This window comes from Mustela nigripes, chromosome 18, assembly GCF_022355385.1.
Source record: "Mustela nigripes isolate SB6536 chromosome 18, MUSNIG.SB6536, whole genome shotgun sequence".
NCBI classification, from domain to species: Eukaryota; Metazoa; Chordata; class Mammalia; order Carnivora; family Mustelidae; genus Mustela; species Mustela nigripes.
The window spans coordinates 18,386,082-18,404,046 of NC_081574.1; the positions used below are offsets into that span (position 1 = coordinate 18,386,082).

General features: G+C 44.7%; 1 pseudogene; it reads left to right on the forward strand.

Annotated features, from left to right (window-relative positions):
* The first annotated feature begins 271 nt into the window (after positions 1-271).
* Positions 272-1,545, forward strand: LOC132006474 (aspartate aminotransferase, mitochondrial-like; annotated as a pseudogene).
* Positions 1,546-17,965: the final 16,420 nt, after the last annotated feature.

Here is a 17,965-nt window from a genome sequence, read left to right on the forward strand (position 1 = left end):
GGTTTGGGGCCTGCTGTTCTCTACTCCTTCCTAATCATCAGGTGTCTATACAGCAAATCTCATAGCACATGGTAGGTACCCTGAGGTGTTCAGAAAGAGCTAGAACACACAGCTTCGGGGGGAAAGAAACACCACAATCACATTGATCTTGTCACATCAGAATATGATCACGTCGTTCTCCTGCTTAAAGATGTCCCACTAGTGGCCCTCTGCTCTGCCCTGTAGCTGCCCACCGCTTTCCTCCCCTCAGCTCCCACCCTGGTCTCCTGCAATGGCCCTGCCACATCCTAGTTGAATCCCACCCAGGGTCGCCGCCACCTCCCACCCAGACTTTGCTACTGTGGCTTCTGCCAGAGCCAGCTTCTGATGGGCCCATGTGGAGACGGGGCCCCAGATCCCACCCGGGTGGCTCGGAAGCCTTTAAGAGAGATGCCAACAGTAAAAAGAGGCATCTGGGAGTGGGTGCCCATTAGGATGATCATGGAAAGCTTTATGTGCTCCTTATGTTCAGAAGGCAGAGGCCCAGATTACTGCAAAAAATTTGGGCAAAGAATACGTGCCCATTGAAGGACTTGTTGAATTTCATTAAGACATATAAAAAACTGTCCCTGGGTGAGGACAATCTATCCCCATGTGTTGAACGTAGCCATTATGTCACCCCGCAGACCTTTCTGGAACTGGGGCCTGGAGAATTGGAGCTAATTTTCTTCAAAGATTTTTAAAGTTCAGCCAAGTTGTCTTCCTGCCCAAACAGTCCTGCAGAAACCACACACCCATCTTCAGGGATGCTGGCATGCAGCTACATGGTTCTCATTACTATGACCCCCAAGACATGCAGCTTTGGTGTCACAGGTGCTATGGAGGACATGTCCTAAATGCCACAGCAAAGTGTTCTTCTTCAGGACTTCCCATAGCCCTGAGGGAGTGGACCCTCGCCCTGAGCAGCGGAAGGAAATAGCAACAGTGGTGGAGAAAACAATCTCTTCACATTCTTTGACATGTTCAACCAAGGCTTTGCCAGTGGTGATGGTAACAAAGATGGTGGGCTGTAGGCCACTTTATCAACCAGGGCATTCATGTTGGTCTCCGCCAGTCCTGTGCCAAGAACATGGGTGGGCATGTGGGAGACTTCACTGTGGTCTGCAGAGACACTGATGCCAAAAGTGTGGAGTCATAGTTAAAGATCTTGATCCATCCAGTATATTCCAGCTGTCTAATCAATGGGGCATGGGTTGCCTCAATCATCCTGACCAGCCCTGACCTGCAAATTGATGGTGGCAGGAAGTCCAAGGCATGGCTGGCTGCATCATGGGCATGGGGCCTCAGCTGGTCTCCAGCCTCAAGAAGGGCGGCTCCTTCCACAGCTGGGAGCCCGTGACTGACCAGATGGCATGTTTTGTTTCCCAGCACTAAAGCTTGAGCTGGTGGAAGATGACCAAGGAGTTCTCCATCTGCATGACAAAGGACAGCCACATGTCTGTGGCTGAGGTCAACTCCGGCCACTTGGGCCACCTTGTCCGTGCCATTCACCAGAGTCTCCAGTAATTTCCCTGCTGAGAGGGAACAGACACAGCCTTCCCGCCTACAGACCCCACTGCTGTGAGAGTCACACAGAGAAAGGATCGCAGACGGTGGCGAGCAGATCATTGGTTTCAACCATAGTCCCTAACACTCAACCACTGACTGTGTTTCTCAGAAAAGAATGTGTAGTGAAATAGGACAGGGGCATCTGTGGTGGGTATCTGAAACTTTGTGGCTCAAAACCCAAACTCCGGCTCATCCTTTAACTCTGACTATTCCAAAAGAGTTTACATGTACAAGGAGACATAGTACCCCCCTCCAAAAGCAGTTGATCATGCCACTGCGATATTCCAGAAGCTTTGACTGCAGCCCCTTGTGGTGCTAGGGGTATCTCTGTAGGCCCAGCTTGAGATTAGCGCCCATCGGATGCATTGTGGGAAGAGCTCATTCGGTCAGGAGAACATGTTTGTCCTCCCTCGATCCCACAAGCTTATCAACAGCCCTTGTTACAGAGATCCTGCTGCCTGAAAACCAGCAGGGCTGCTGCCGCTGTGGCAAGGAAAAAATGCTGTTTCCTGTCTTATTTAAGAAAATAAATGGGGGCGGGGCTCTTCTTTTTAATACCTTCAGGCATTTTAACGTCCCTCACTTCTCCCTTATCATTGCTATTCTTTTCCTGAGATGCCAAGATCTACACCTAGCCTAGATTTTCATCCTAGTCTACCGCTAGCTTGGCCAGCAACCCCATCCTACAGGATTTACTTATTTGAAGAGTAAAGAACCTGATCTTCCGTTCCTCCGATCCCCTGGCATTTCTCATCAGAGAACAGTGGAGGGTGGGCAACTGTACTTTTGGTTCTGCATCCTCTACGAGGAGAGCTGGTCTCCTGTCAGGATACCATCTGCCTTCATTTGGTGTGGCTGTGCAGACTCTCACCTCCCATCATGAGCAGGCAATGTGGGGCACGACCAGGAAAGAGGAATATCTGGGCTTCGGTTTTAACCTTTCTGTGCTGCCAGCTGGGCTCGGGCGTCACCCTTGGGAAAGATCGTCTACTCTAATCATGCAGACTTACTGCAGCCTGGTTTCTCTGTTGAAATGAAGTTACCATAAGGGCATCTGGGTGGTTCAGTCAGTTAAGCCTCTGCTTAGGTCGTGGTCCCAGAGTCCTGGGATCGAGCCAGGTGAGCTCCATGCTGAGCAGGGAGCCTGTTTCTCCCTCTCCCTCTGCCTCCCCACTCATGCTCTCTCTCTGTCTTGAGTTCTCGCTCTCAAATAAATAAATTCTTTTTAAAAATAAAGTTACTGTAGATCTGAAAAAAAAAAAAAAAAACATTTCCTGTAGGATAAAGAGAACAATCTTCTCCATCCTATAAAAGTCAGAGGTGTTTAGGGTTCTGAACCTAGTTCCTGAAACTGAAACCGAAAAAGTCGTTTTTTCTGAAACTTTATTTTTCTCTTTTTACCTAGCCTTCCATTGAGATCCCATGGCAGGTGCTGGCATCCTTATGTTCATGATTCTGCCAAGACATCTCCATAGAATCCTCCATCCTCAGAACAACCGCCTTCCAGACATCCTCATGTTGACCTCGTACAGGTACCTACGCTTCAATTTTGATGCAAGCCCCTTTGTAAAAGCCTTGTTTGGCTACTGCCGTGATTTCACACCTTACTCCTTTCCCCGCAACCAGCAACTCTGAATGCAGGCCTCTTTCCTTGACTCACTGGGCCTTTGCACAGCTGGGATCAAACATACGAAAGAGTTTGGGGAAGACAGAATGGAATGCAGGCTTTTCATGGGGGGGGGGGGGGGGGCACGAGGAAACTACTTCCAGGAAGCTTTATTTCACTTATTCAGCTACAGTATTAGCTTTTCACCAGTGACTCAGATGAGGAAGCCGAGTGAAATATACATGCAGGCTGGGGAAGAAGATATATTCACAAGGTTTTGATTCAAGGGAAATTTAGTGCTTTGGAAAGGTAGCAGAAACAGAATTCAGTTAAATCAGAGGAAGCGCAGAGTACTGCAGAGAGAGGATAAAGTCAAGACGGAAAAAGGAACATTTGCTATGAGCGAGCATGGCTATCAAACACCGAGAAAAAGAGAAGAGAATCCTAGTAGAAATTGCCTTTAAATGAGCACTCAGGTGCCACGCTCTCAAAGTGAATTTGCTTCTAATGGTAGAGGCTCCGAAAAGCATGGAAGGAGGAAAAACTAACTGGGGCCATGGAAGGATCCCTGGACCAGGCGTCCAAAGCCAGAGAGAGACTCAAGTCACGGCCCTTCCGCATGATAAAACCTCAGTAGCATTGGAGGTCATTGACTTGGCTGAAAGCCAAGAAGTCATCCAATCCAGATTCTCACGGAAAGGCAGGGAATTGGAGCCCATGTGAGAAGGGTGTCCAAACCCAGCAGGAAGTGGTCAAGACAGCGCTCCTGACCCCCCTGTCCCCTCACAGCTGGCTACCAGTCCCTGGCTTCTGGCTCAAAACCTAGGAGATGCTATTTCTCCACCAGCCTTTAAATATTGCCGTTTCGTGGAAATATAGTTAAAAGGAGCAACCACGGGCCGCCCTCGTTTCTGAAGCAGCACTGATCAAATTGAAAATAGCAACCATCATCAAAATAAACACTTTGGCTTCCTCCACTTCCACAGTGCTGTTGGAGAGCCTAGAAAAGACCTGAACCAGAGCCAGAAAGCAGAGGCCCAGGTGGTGGTGTACCAGGCTCTGAGGAATAGTTAAGACACTTATTTTCTCCCAGGAATATTTATAAAACACGTGCTACGGTGCTCAGACAGGTGCTGCAGTGATTCAGAAAAGACAGACCTCAGGGGCGCCTCCCCTCGAGCAAGAGGAGGTGCTGGGACACTCACCAAGGTGACTTCCGTGCAGCAGAAACAGGTTCTGGGCCCTGCAGGCCCCCAAGGAAGAAAAGGCAACATCTCCCACGGGAGCCGCGTGCACAGCAGCCGTGTTAGGCCAGAACCACGTGGAAAGGCTTTGAGAACTAAGACAGGCGGAGCTGTGCTCAAAATGAAGAGAAAGAGCCCCCTTTGTAGTAGCCTCAACAGAGGTAAACAGAACTAGGCAAAGTGTCTTTCCATTGAAACTTAATCCAAAAATTATTTGCTATAAGTGCTGGAGAATCTTTTTTCTCAAAAAAAAAAAAAAAAAAGGATTATCATTCGACTGGGATGGCTTAACTATGTTCACTAAGGTTTTCAAGACTCATTCAACTCATAAAATGCTATTTTTACAAAAACACAATTACTTGAAAAATTGTGTGATTACTTAAGTGCTCTAAAAGCAGACAATTAGCACTTGTGAAACAGTGAATCATCCTCCACAGAGTCTCCAGAAGACTGACTGTTCTTTCTAGTCACATTCGGAAACTCTGATACTTGAACTTGGAAAGTGCAAGTCTTCACAAATAGGAACAGGTCTATTTTTAGAGCAAAAATCAGGACAAACCAGCAGAGGGCAGTATCAGCTACGCACCCTCTTGTTAGTCTGAATAGAGCAAAACTCCATGGTTTTGCCCTGGCGTTAGCCATTAGTCTAGGGTGTGTTTATTGTAGTTACATTGAGCATGTAGGTCCTTTTAGGAGCACTTTTTATTCCATTCCCTCCAATAAATGCAAACACAATAAGGTTGTTAAAAGGTTGGCTTGAAGAAGCACACACACTCACAATGGAAAGAGCCACAGAAACAACCGAAAACGTGTCAGAAAAGCATGTGCACAGGAGACATTACTCATCGACCCAGAGGAACAATTCAGTATCGCAAAGACTGTGTTGAAAGAGCTACTCTAACCAGTCAGTCACGTTTAGCAAAAGACTGGGAAGAAAAACTACCAAACTTGGGGGCATGGGCAGAAAGACATGGGGGGTGGGGGTAGGGGGAGGAGGGTTGGTGCTTGGCAGGTTTGAGAAAAAGGCTCGTAGGTCACCTAGCATTGAACATGGGGAAAGGAGCAAATCACTAGGCTTGGTGACAAGCCCTGATGACAAGCCATGGACGCCCAGGCCTCTTGGGATCAGCACACTGTGGTGCTGTGTCCAAGGTGGATAGAAGACTCAGAGCCACACAGGGGTGAAGGCCCTTTCGCCACTTGAGCTGGGGGACCAATCTGTGTAAACAAACTGATTGCGAGATAACTCCAACACTAGTGCCAGTCATCCTGCAGAGGGTGTGTCTGCCGGACAGATTTTCCTTACGGGTGAAACTGATCTGATTTGGAAATAGGTGTCGAATAGAAGTTAGACCACTGAAGGGGAGCAGAACATGCCATCCCGAAATGGGCCACTTTGGTGTAAGGCTCATTTGGAGCTAAAGGCACTGAAAAACAGCAGGGCCAAGAAAAGTGCCCTAACCAACCCTTTTGTTCCTGAAAGCAACATTAAAAACTCTCTGTGAGATACGTCCTCTATGTGAGATACGAAGAAACATTCTCATCGCCAGCGAGGAGGGAGTAGAAACCACGAGGATTCCGAACACAGGGATTGTGTTCAATGACTCCCACCTTCCTCTAGCTTCCCCAGGTGGCTTGGTTGCTTTTTCATAATTGCTTATCTTTGTTCAACTCGCTGTAAAAGCATTTATATCACGCCACTTCATTGAGTCATCATTTTTTTTATTTTGAGATTTATTTATTTGGCAGAGAGAGACACAGCAAGAGAGGGAACACAAGCAGGGGGAGTGGGAGAGGGAGAAGCAGGCTTCCTGCCTTTTGTGTGTATGTGGAGACTTCCACATACATGTAAAAAGAAATGTGTATGCTTTTCTCCTCTTAATCAATCTTACTTCTATTTGATTCTTGGACCCAACTGGGGACCCCAAAAAGATAAGAAGTTAAGTTTTTGGCTCCCTTACATCAGCGGGGAGGAAAAGATCCTATCTGATTTTAAAGGTCTTAAAAGAATAATGCGTTCACCTCTGCAGTGACCCATCGGAGGACCACAGCCATAAACATCTCTTGGCCATTGGAACCTACAGAAGAAGAAAAAAAAAATGCTTTTCAGGCTGTGGTTGGTTGTATGCAAATACGGCCACAAATATTCTCACCTTGGATTCTTGTTCTTGCTGCTTTCAAGCAAGTGGAACAGTGGAATGGGTTTCCTCTCCCCTCTTGGATCTGGCCTGGCCTTGCAATTTGTATTATTTGCTTTAACCTCGGTCCCTGTCAGACTGCAACAGAAATGACATTCTGGGAGGTCTGAGCCCTGGATTTAAGAGTTTGGCAGCACGAGCTCTTTCTCTCTCAGGGAGCCGGCTGCCATGTAAAAGTCTGACTACACTGAGACTGATGAGTTGCAAAGGAACCCATGCTAGCAGCGTGGAAAGGTCACAGGGAGGGGAACCGAGCCCCCTGGCTGGTCCCCCAGCCCACCTGCTGACAGAATACAGACCTGTGAGCAGGTCGAGGCACGGCCAGGAAAACCACCAGTCAACCTGCAGAATCATGAAATCATACTAAACTGCTTTTGTTTTAAGCCTGGAAGTTTTGGGGTCATTCCTTTCGCAAAGTCTAACTAGATCATTATAGTAGAGGAGCTTCTGTAATAACAGGTATGAAAACAGAATAGAAACAGATGCCGCCATGAAATTTTATGGAAAGCAACGCAAGTGGTTGGTCAGCAAAAAAATCCACACGTGAGATAATAAAGTAACAAGAAAAAATTTCCAGGAGAACTTCCGAAAATGGGATGTCTAGGTGACTCAGTTAAGTGTCTATCTTCCGCTTGGGTCGTGATCTCAGGATCCTGGGAAAGAGTCCTGCCTCGGGCTCCCTGCTCGGTGGGGAGTCTGCTTCTCCCTCCCCCACTTTCCCTGCTTGTGCTCTCTCTCTCTCTGTCAAATAAATAAATAAAATCTTAAAAAAAAAAAAAAAAAGAAAGAAAGAAAGAAAAAGAAAAGAAAAGAACTTCCAAAAATGACATGGGCTACATTGTCCCTGGAGGGACAAGACAGGTGAGCATGGATCTAGGCCATCAGAAGGGATTCCTGTCAGGTGTAGGACACAAGCATAGGTCAGTGGTTTTCAACTATTTCAGTGATGGAACTCCAATATGCAAAGTTGATAAAATACTATGTTATTAGTAAATTATTTTAAAGTTCAAAGCATCACTTTCACTTATTAAAAAGGCCATCCATGAGACCAATAAATGCATTTTAATTAAAACAAACTAATGGTAGCTATATTTCTATCCTCACTCTCCACTTCATTTCTATATTTGGTTTTGAATGCATCATATCTAGAAAATTCTAATTAACTTAGAAGTATGCTGAGAGGAACTCAAGTTCAGGGATTTTGCCCCAAAGCAAAGGAAAACATCCAGGACGTGGTAGGTGTTCAATTAAAACTTCCTGAATGTGCGAAGAAAAGCTGTAGGCTTCAGGAATGGAGTTCCTGGTTAGGTGCCTTTTTCCAGAAATGACCATTTCTGGGGCTGGCAGTGATGAAGATTTCTCCAGCCAGAAATGGTCTCAAGCTGATTTTCTTCACTCATTGCTTAGTTCTGGAGTCATCTAAGGGAGCATGTAGGTGCCTCTTTTATCTACTCGAAGTGTAAGGAACTTACCTCAGCCTCCCCTCCGCCCACCAATTTTCCCCCCTTGACACCCCCTTCTTTCCCAGGAAGCCTGGCCTCCAGGCAGCGGAGACCAGCACCTTAATCAGGCTGTTGTTCCTTTTCTCTTTTTAATACAACCGATGGGGCTATTTTTGTTATCTTTGGAATTTTATCTCCCAATCTGCTGTTTGTGTCTCTCTCTGAAAAGATATGATTTCATTACTTTTATTTTCATTAATTGAGACTGGATTTCATTCATTTCCATCGTACAAGGTCGGGTGTTAGACACAAATCCATGGCCTTACTTTACCGTGTCTTGCGCTAATGCTCTCTGAATAGTGATTTTGCTTAACCTCAGCTGAATTCCAAGCAGCAAACGATGATCAGGCACCTATTTGGTGAAGGACGACACTGGCGTTGGCAAATGGAGCCCATGTGTTCCATATGCTGTCCTTAGTTTTAGCCTTTGAGGAACGCAGGAGTGGATACAGAATTACTTGGGGTCACTGCAGCTCCCTTGATATTTTTAGCGGAAGCTATTTTTACTGAGGCTGTTCTATCTGTATCCACAGATGTAGCATCTTGTGATATAAAAAGGCTCCACTAAAACGGTTTTCTCCCTTCCCCCCGGCTGCTTGCCAAGGCTCAGGTGGCTGCAGGAGACATGGGTAAAAGCAGGAAGAAAATGCAAGAAACAGCAGCAGCTGCCAGCATAACGTCCTCGAGGGGCTTGCTGGGAGGCAGTTCTTCCCGGGCCAAGACAAAGGTTCAAAGATCTTGGAGGAGGTTTTCTGGACTCTTTTGCTTTGTCAGTCCTTCTGCTCTCCCCAGTACTCCACAGCAGTGTATATGTTATCTCTTTTAAATGTCACATGTCACTTCACATGACAACTGCGAGTCTGTGTCTGCGTTGTCCCATGTGTCGTGAGCTCCTCCAGGGAGGAAACGCTGTGGTGGACATCCCCTGTCCCTAGCTGAGTGGGTATGAAAGAAATGCTTGCCAGAAGTACTCCCAGTAGTGCCCTTTCTCTTGCACTCAATCCATGGTTTTCAAAAGGAACCCTATTTTGGATAGCACCTTAATATCAAAGCATTTTAGGGGCACCTGGGTGGCTCCATGGGTTAAGCCTCTGCCTTCGGCTCAGGTTGTGATCTCAGGGTCCTGGGATCGAGCCCCACATCGGGCTGTTTGCTCAGCGGAGACCCTGCTTCCTCCTCTCTCTCTGCCTGCTGCTCTGCCTACCTGTGATCTTTCTCTGTCAAATAAATAAATAAATAATTTAAAGGAAAAAAAAAATCAAAGCATTCTAAACTGAAAGGTAACAGCAAAGCTTCTAAGATCTGCATAAATATTTATCTGTGATTCATTAAGGGCTTTTTCTTTTGAAGGTTTGTTCTTCACCGTGCTTCTGTTTGGTCTCTAGAAACATGTAGATTTATATGGCTGTTTTGTTTTATTGATACAATTTTTTAAAAAGATTTTATCTATTTATTTGACATGCAGAGATCACAAGTAGGCAGAGAGGCAGGCAGAGAGAGGGGGGAAGCAGGCTTCCTGCTGATCAGAGAGCCGGATGCAGGCTCCATCCCAGGACCCTAAGATCATGACTCAAGCCCAAGGCAGAGCCCAGGGGCCCCTACTGATACGATTTTTAAAAGCTATGTATTCATAAAATGCTAGGTTCTCGCTCTTTAGATGATAAGTGCATGATCTTCCACGTGCCACTGGGGTCTCTCTCTGAAGGCTCCTTGCTGCCCCACGCAAGGCTGCAGGTGTCACCCTGGTGGATGTCCTCTGACAATGTCCCCTGAGACGGGTTCAGTCACACCCTGCCTTCTTCCTCTTCCTTTCAGAAGATCGCATCCTCCTAGTTTTCCCGCCTCCTCTTTGTCGCTCTTTGGATACTGTGTAACAGTAACTGTGTAACTCCTCTCTCCAGTTGTTCTTTTTTACCTTGCCGGTTCCATCTGGCAGACAAGAGAGTACCCCTCTCCCCGCTACCTTTCGAAGGTAAAAGAAAAAGAAACAAAAACACAATACAAAAGGAAAAATCTGTAACTCACCAGCAGGCGTGGTGAGGAAATCCACGCATCCTCACCAGCAATTACATGACAATAAGTAGCGCCACCGATCTTTAACACCCAGAAAGGTCCTTCAGAATTGGATTGGTCTTTCATCTACCTCCTCACCCGCGTGACCGGAAAGAGACCCCTCTTCAGCTCCCCACAGAATTTACACTTTTAAAAAAAAAGGACTCCATAGTTTCTTGCATGTTCATTTTTTTTTTTTTTAATTCCTAGTAATACATTGGTATTTTTCCTACCATTTCTGTTTGTCAATATCTGGTTCTTTGGCTTCAGTAGTAGATCAGGGACCACTGGTCTTAAAGACCAGCCTGGAAATTGTTAAAACATTGTTTCCACGGAGAACGTGTCCCGAGGTCCAGAAGAGCCTTTGAAAGTGTGCTCTTAGAACACAGTGTTTGCAGTGTGGGGAGCAGTCCATAGTTATTAGTCTTTGTGTTCAGAAAAATGGGCCGTTCTGCTAATTCCTAACTTTCCTCTTGTGTGGACATTTCCTCTGAGTAATTTACTCCGTCTGGCTTAGCCTCTTTGCTTTATGCGATAGTCTTGGGAGTGTGCGGCAATTTGAAACTGTGCGGCAATTTGAAACAAGTTTTCTACATTCAGCGATTTTTTTCCTTCAGTTACATACACAGGCACAAAACTCACATCAAAAAAGTCAGGAATTTGGAATATTGAGCCTTATTAGATATCCACTTCATTCTGCCTTATTGTCACAGATTATTTATTAAAAGGAAACTACAGACAAAAAGCAAATTCCTTTTATACTACTCTAGACATAAAGCAAATTCCTTTCTATACTACTCTGGATTTTTGGTGTTTAATATTTCAAAGGAATGTTTATATTTACATTAGTTTACTTTATGTTTAATTTATTTAATATAATTTTTATTATATTAATGTGTATATTTATAGATGTAACCATATATGTAGTTGACTACATATCTTATTTTTATTTATAATTTTCTCTTCTGTGTTATAAATGGGAGCGCTAATAAAATTACAGATAAATAAATTTATGAAACTATATGCCACTCTGCTGAGAGAGGCTGGAGAGGAAGGGACAACCTAGTTGGTCCCACAAAGCCTGAGGTGGGTGCCTCTGGCCCAAATTCTAATGTGATCCCCCAGAAGGCAAATGCTAGAAGTGTTGCCCTGGAGGGTAAGCTGAGCTGCAAGGTGGGACAGTAGATTCAAGCCACACTGCCCACGAAGAGGACCAGGAGAAAATCAGGAGCTAAGGTTTCGAGTTGAAAAGGAGGGCTTTGGGGAGGCAGGAAGGCAGTTCCTGCAGACGGGGCACCAAAGCCTGTATCCTGGAGCCATTGAAAGGGGCCAGAGACCTTGAATTTCTCCCAAGAACTCAAACTTGGTTTAACATTTTTAAATTGACCAATGTAGGTAAATATAGCAACAATCTAAGTAAGAAAACAGACATATGATCATCTCAATAGATGCAAAAAAGGATTGACAAATCCACAATCCATTCCTATAAAAGCTTCCAACAAACTCAGAAACGAAGGACACTTCATAGGGGAGCCTGAGTGGCTCAGTCGATTAATCGCCTGCCTTTGGCTCAGGTCATGATCCCAGGGTCCTGGGTTCAAGCCCCACATCAGGCGCTCTGCTCAGTAGGAGCCTGCTTCTCCCTCTCTCTGGTGCTCCCTTCTTATACTCTCTCTCTATATATCAAATAAATAAATAAATCTTTAAAAAGAAGAAGAAGGGCACTTCATCAAACAGACCCAGTGTATCTATGAGAAACCTGCATCTGACCTCACACTTAATGGTAAGGGGCAAAGCAGGAATGTTTGAACTACCTGTATTCAACACCATACAGGAGGTTCTAGGCAGTGCAATAAGGAAAAAGAGAAATGAAACACATTCATATTTGGAAGGAAGAAGTGAAACTGCCAGTTCACTAATGACACAATGATGTTGTGTCTTAGGAAAATCTTAGCATGTTTAGAACTAATATGTGCACTTAGTAAGTTTGTAGGATACAAGGTCAATATCCAGAAGTCAGTTACATCTCTATATACTAGCAATAAACAGTTGGAGATTGAAACTTTTTTTTTAAAGAATTATTTATTTATTTATTTGACAGACAGAGATCACAAGTAGGCAGAGAGGCAGGCAGAGAGAGAGAAAGGAGGAAGCAGGCTTCCTGCTGAGCAGAGAGCCCAATGCGGGGCTCGATCCCAGGACCCTGGGATCATGACCTGAGCTGAAGGCAGAGGCTTTAACCCACTGAGCCACCCAAGTGCCCCTGAAACATTTTTAAAATACCTTTCACAATAGTAGCAAAAATACAAAATACTTTTGGTCATCTTTGAGAAGATGTGTAAGATCAGTTCATTGAAAATGTCAAAATATTGCTGAGAGAAAGTAAACATCCAAATTAATGGAGATGTATATAATATTCATGGGTCAGAAGACTCAATACTCTTGTCTATGAGGATAGTAACAGATGTATAGTAATAGTCCAGAATTGCTCCTGTTTCAAAATAGCAATGAAATTTTAACAGCTCAGGATAATCAAATAAGCCGCCTTTCCCAGCTTCTCTCTCCCCCCCTGCCAGCCTCTGTCCTTCTCCCCTCTGCCTCTCTTCCCATCCACTTCTCTCTCTTCCTTCCCCATGGACACGTCCTAGTAGGTAGAAATCATGCCTGAGAGCTCCAGGCTACCAGGATTAATGTCCCAAGAGAAACTGGCAGAAGTTTCATGGCTGCTTCTACCCACGTGGAAGATCAAATAGCATCACTTTTGCTACCTTGTAAAGCCCTGGCCAGGTTCAAGAGGAGGGAACCTATCTATGCCAGTTCTTTTTTTTTTTTTTTTTTTCTTTAAGATTTTATTTATTTATTTGACAGAGCACAAGCAGGGGGAGCACGAGGGGGGCGGGGAGAAGCAGGCTCCCTGCTGAGCAGGGAGCCCAATGTGGGGCTCTATCCCAGGACCCTGGGACCATGACCAGAGCTTAATCAGGCCCATGCTTAATTACTGAACCACCCAGATGCCGCTCTGCACCTGTTCTTGATGGCAGTGTTGAGGGATTTGTGATTAAGTTTTAGAACCATCACGAAAACCCTTCCTCTCAAGGCTGTGTGTGCACATAGCCTTTTTCACTGCCTTTCCTTTCCACCATCCTGCTGCCTGGATTGTGGCTTTTATCATCTTGGTCCCTGAGGCAAGGCAGGACCTGCCGAGCAACAAGATGGCGGGCCTCTAGCTCACTGCCCACCCTCACACCAGCCCTTTACTACCTTCTTGGACTCCTACTTCTATCCAGTTCAAGAAAATGCTATTTTGAGTTTTCCATCACTCACAGCCCACCCTAACCTGTGCTGATTAGCAAGATCAGCGGACTAGGGAGCGAAAACTTAAAAAAAACTTAAAAAAAAAAAAAAAAAAAACAAGAGGAATCATATGAGAATACAGGAAAAACAACATTCCCCTAGCCTACCACTCTTGAAAATGGGAGTTGTTTTTATGGCTCTGTAGGGGGAAATCTCACATTCTACTTCCTACAGGTAGTCAAGGGGTCAACCTTGAAGAACCAGGTACATTTGCTGGATTTGAGTGGTACTGGGTGTGGTGGCTGTGTGGGGACGGTGTGTGTACCTCGAGGGAGGTGAAGCTGGGGGCCCGGTCTGCCTGCTCCTCTGGCTTATCCCATCAGATTCTTTGATGCAAACTCTCATAAATTCTCAAATCAGAATACTTCCGTCGAAGACAAAAATCATCTCTTAACCCAAAGCAAGTGTTTAACATCCATAGATGAGATCTGGGGCAGATTCCAAGGGCTACTTAATGGTAAGGAATTATTTCAGTGAGGGAATTAGATGATGCCCATCTATATACAATACATCTATGAGTAACCACAGAGTCACCCACTCCCACCAAGACTACATTTTCCTACATAAAATATTCCTGCAGTCAGTTTTTTGGAGAACAACTTTCAAAGCACCTGTGAAATGATTTCGTGAATTGTCTATCCTTTGACCATTCATCAACTGGGGGTTTCCTGTGCTTTTATCCTTTTGTGTGAGCTTTTTTCTTAAAGCAAGGATCCTAGCAGAATTAATTCTGATGCATTTTAATGCCATTCTTCATTGTTAGTCATTCTCAGAAAATTATAAATATTTCATGTTGGGTATCACCAAATGTTACACATCATGGTTCTCCATGAATAATCTTTTGCTGATAATTGCTAGTGAGGCTTATGGTCTCTTGACTTGCTAGAGTTCATGGAGATGTATTGACTTAGAGCTAATTAAATTGTTGCCTGCTGCTTTTGAAGCTCTGCTACAGAAACATGCCTGTCATTAGCACAGCCTTTGTGCAAGAAGCCTGAGTTGGATTGAAGACAGCCATTTTCCCTAAGTGCTTGCTGAGGATGGGGAGAGGAAATGAGATGACTTAACAGAGATTAAGGTTCTATGTCAAAACTTAACCGTGGGCAGTGTTTTGGTGTTTCTTGTTTGTGTGTGTATAATTTTGGTTTTCTGAGACTTTGGAACTGTACGTTTAAACTTGCTACATTTTCCTTCCCAAATTTATCTGTGAATAAGAATTCTACTTTGTGGTCATCCTGATTTCTTTTAATGTATGACTTTTAGGAAAAGTTTAAAAACCAGTATATTTTGCTGCAGGGCTGTGAATACATGAATCATTTGGGATCATTTTAACCCAAGACAAAATATATAGGTTTTTCAATTTAGGGTATGACTGAAGAATATTTAGGAGTAGAACTAACCATCCTTGGAGGTCACATTAAACCTATGATGTCCCTGGGCACCTGGGCAGCACAGTTGGTTAAATGTCCAACTCTTGGTTTCTTGGTGTCGAGTCAGGTCATGATCGCAAGGTTGTGAGATCAAGCCCCATGGCAGGCTCCACACTCTGCATGAAGGCTGCTTCAGACTCCCCCTCTCCCTCTGCTCCTCCTCCCCACCCCCTGTTTGCATGTGCTCTCTCCCTAAAATACATAAATCCATTTTTATTTTTTTTTTTAACTAGCCTATGATGTCCCTTCACATCAAGTTTTTCAGATTAGAACTGATGGAGAAAGCAAGCTGTGGCCTGGAGTACAACTGCCTTGGGCCACCACCCAGCTGTGTGGCCTGTTTGTCAGGGATGTGTCATTTAAAGCCCTCTGCCTCAGTTTCCTCCTCCAGGAAATGGTGATAGTAATTGTACTATCCCGTCGTGTTGTCGTGAAGATTAAGGGACCCCCTATTCACAGCCTTTAAGATTATCAGTCAATGTTGGTTTTGTTTATTTTGACTTTCATCCTCATAATTATAGTACTAAAACTCTCGTATATGCTGAGCTCTGGGCATAACAGCGTTTCCCTGTCTGCCGTTTTGTTTGACCTCAACCAGGTGTAATTAAGTTTCATATTATTTTTACGATTCTGGCTTAGAAATGAGGAAACTGAGATTCAAAAGGTTAAGAGGGGTTTTTTTTGAGAGTCCAACAAAGTTTGAGTGTTAAAACTCACACCGAACTCAGCTGACTCCAATCTTCCCCAATCATTTACATTACTGTGCTTTCCCATAGTATCACTGAATTTAGAACTGGAGGAAATGCCAGAAAGCTTTTATTCCGAGTCTTTAATTATAGAGATGGGGAAAATGAGGCCCCCCAAGAGTAAAGATTTGCCCAAGATCACATGGTTTGGAGAAGACCCAGATTTCTTCCTTATCATCTAAAAGCATTTGGCCACAACTGGTATCAGATAATAGGAATTCCAGGAAAGCCCCAAGGACTTGGTGATAACGATTCCACGTGAAGAATAAGATTTCCTTTCAGTATCTTGAGAATTTTAATAGCATGACTTTTCTGCAAGCCAACTGTCACGGGATTGCTATAAAAGGCAAATAACATCGTTCCCATCAGTGAGGTATCATCCAACCCAGAGGATCCCTTTCACTTCCGCTTTGTAGTGCTTCAGCTTTGTCTTCTAGTAATTTCTCCCCTTTCCATGGGAATCAAGGGATCCCAGGGGAGCTTCCCTGCCTCACGGTGATTATGCTCATTGTTTAGTGCTTTCATGGGCTGTGACATGGGGCTCCAACACCGTGAAGTCAGTCCTCACATGCAGCTTCTGGAAGCAAAGAGGAATGAGGGCGTATTGTAGCACCTGTTGTCTTGTAACCTCAGGGGGATATGTGCACGCACTTTAGTGGTGGCAGCTTTGTGACACACTTCACAACAGAGGGGGGGTCTCACATTTTGTATAAAGTCATCTCTCCCAGTCTGGCCCTATGTTCTGGGAGACAGAGGAAGTGATTTAAAGATAGGAAATACATCTATTATCGTGCCTGAAGGGGTGATTGAATTGCTCACCGGAATGGAAAATTTTCTGGAAAGGGCTTTCCCTCCCTAGTCCTCTGATGCAGGGCTGCGACTGCAGAAGACGGCTCCTGCCCTCAAACACAACTCAACTTCCCCACCTCAGAGCCTTTACATATGCGCTCTCTCTCCACCTGTAACCCTCCTCCCGTGCCCGGCTTCCTTCCTTGCTTCTCATGCTCATCAAAATGTTTTCCTTGACCACCGTATCTAAAATAGGTCACCCAGCCCTGTTCCTCTTCATATCCTATTTGATCCTTTGATAGCGTGGGTGACAATTTTATATGGCTTGGTTATTGCTGCAATAAATCTTCTCTCCCTCCTGCTAGACTTGAAAATCCACGAATCTTGGTGACTTTCAACTTGTCATTTCAGTGCCTAGAAGATGCTGTTAGTAAACGCGTGCCGAATGAATACGTTTGGTTTGGCCAGTTGGGTGGATAAGTGAGATCATCACTAAGGGTTAAATGGACATAGGAAATGTAGGGAAAATGAATTGAAGATGCTATTCGGGTGTGATAATAATGTAACAACTGATGGTTTTAGAACCAGAAAATCTGCTTATTCAGGTTTGTCCAAATAGGTGTAATTCCAGTGTCAGATGTAGCCTAACCTTTGAAATCAAAGGAGAAGTGGCGTAAAGCTACTCCATGGGTGTGATTTCTCGGAATCCTGCCAATTCTCTCGGGGTTTGGGGAGAGGAGCCTGGTTTGGGGTCGCTCTGGATCGCCTTCCATTTTTGCTGAATTGTTTAACTCGTGGGGATCTGGACTGCACATACCCTCCTTGCCTTGACCTCCAGGGGCCACACACACACACACACACACACACCTCTGCTCTCCTCCAACGTCACAGCCCTGCTGGATCCTTTCGTAAGCAGTTCAACTCTTTCCTGTCCATAACAGCTTAAGCATTTTACCCACAAATTCTAAGCTACTTTGCAAGGTATTTTTCTCAGGCAAAAACAGTTCCATCCCTAAGAGAAATGTGTTGCCTCGACTTGCAGCGTTAGTTAAAGGTCATTTGGTGATGAGTAACAGAATCCAAATGAAACTAAGATAAGCAGATTAAGGAATGTGTTGTAAGAAGAATTTGGTTTCTACTGGAACTCCAGGAAGAATTCAAGAACCAGGACTCGGGAAGGTGTCTCCTAGTAAAAACAAGTAGTTTCTGAGGATTGTAGGCAATTCCCAGAGAGGGGGAAATCCACATGAGTTGTCCAGACAACCCCAGAAATGTCCGTGCTGTGACCTGCTGAGTGCCCAAGATCTGGACCCATGTCACGTGGGGCACTGATTAGAGAACACTTCACGGGACCCGTAGCACTTTTACACATAACCATCTGCAGAATTTTAAAAACACGATCATTGTTTCACTTGGGAACAAAAATGAAAAAAAAAAAAAATCCTTTACCACTCAAG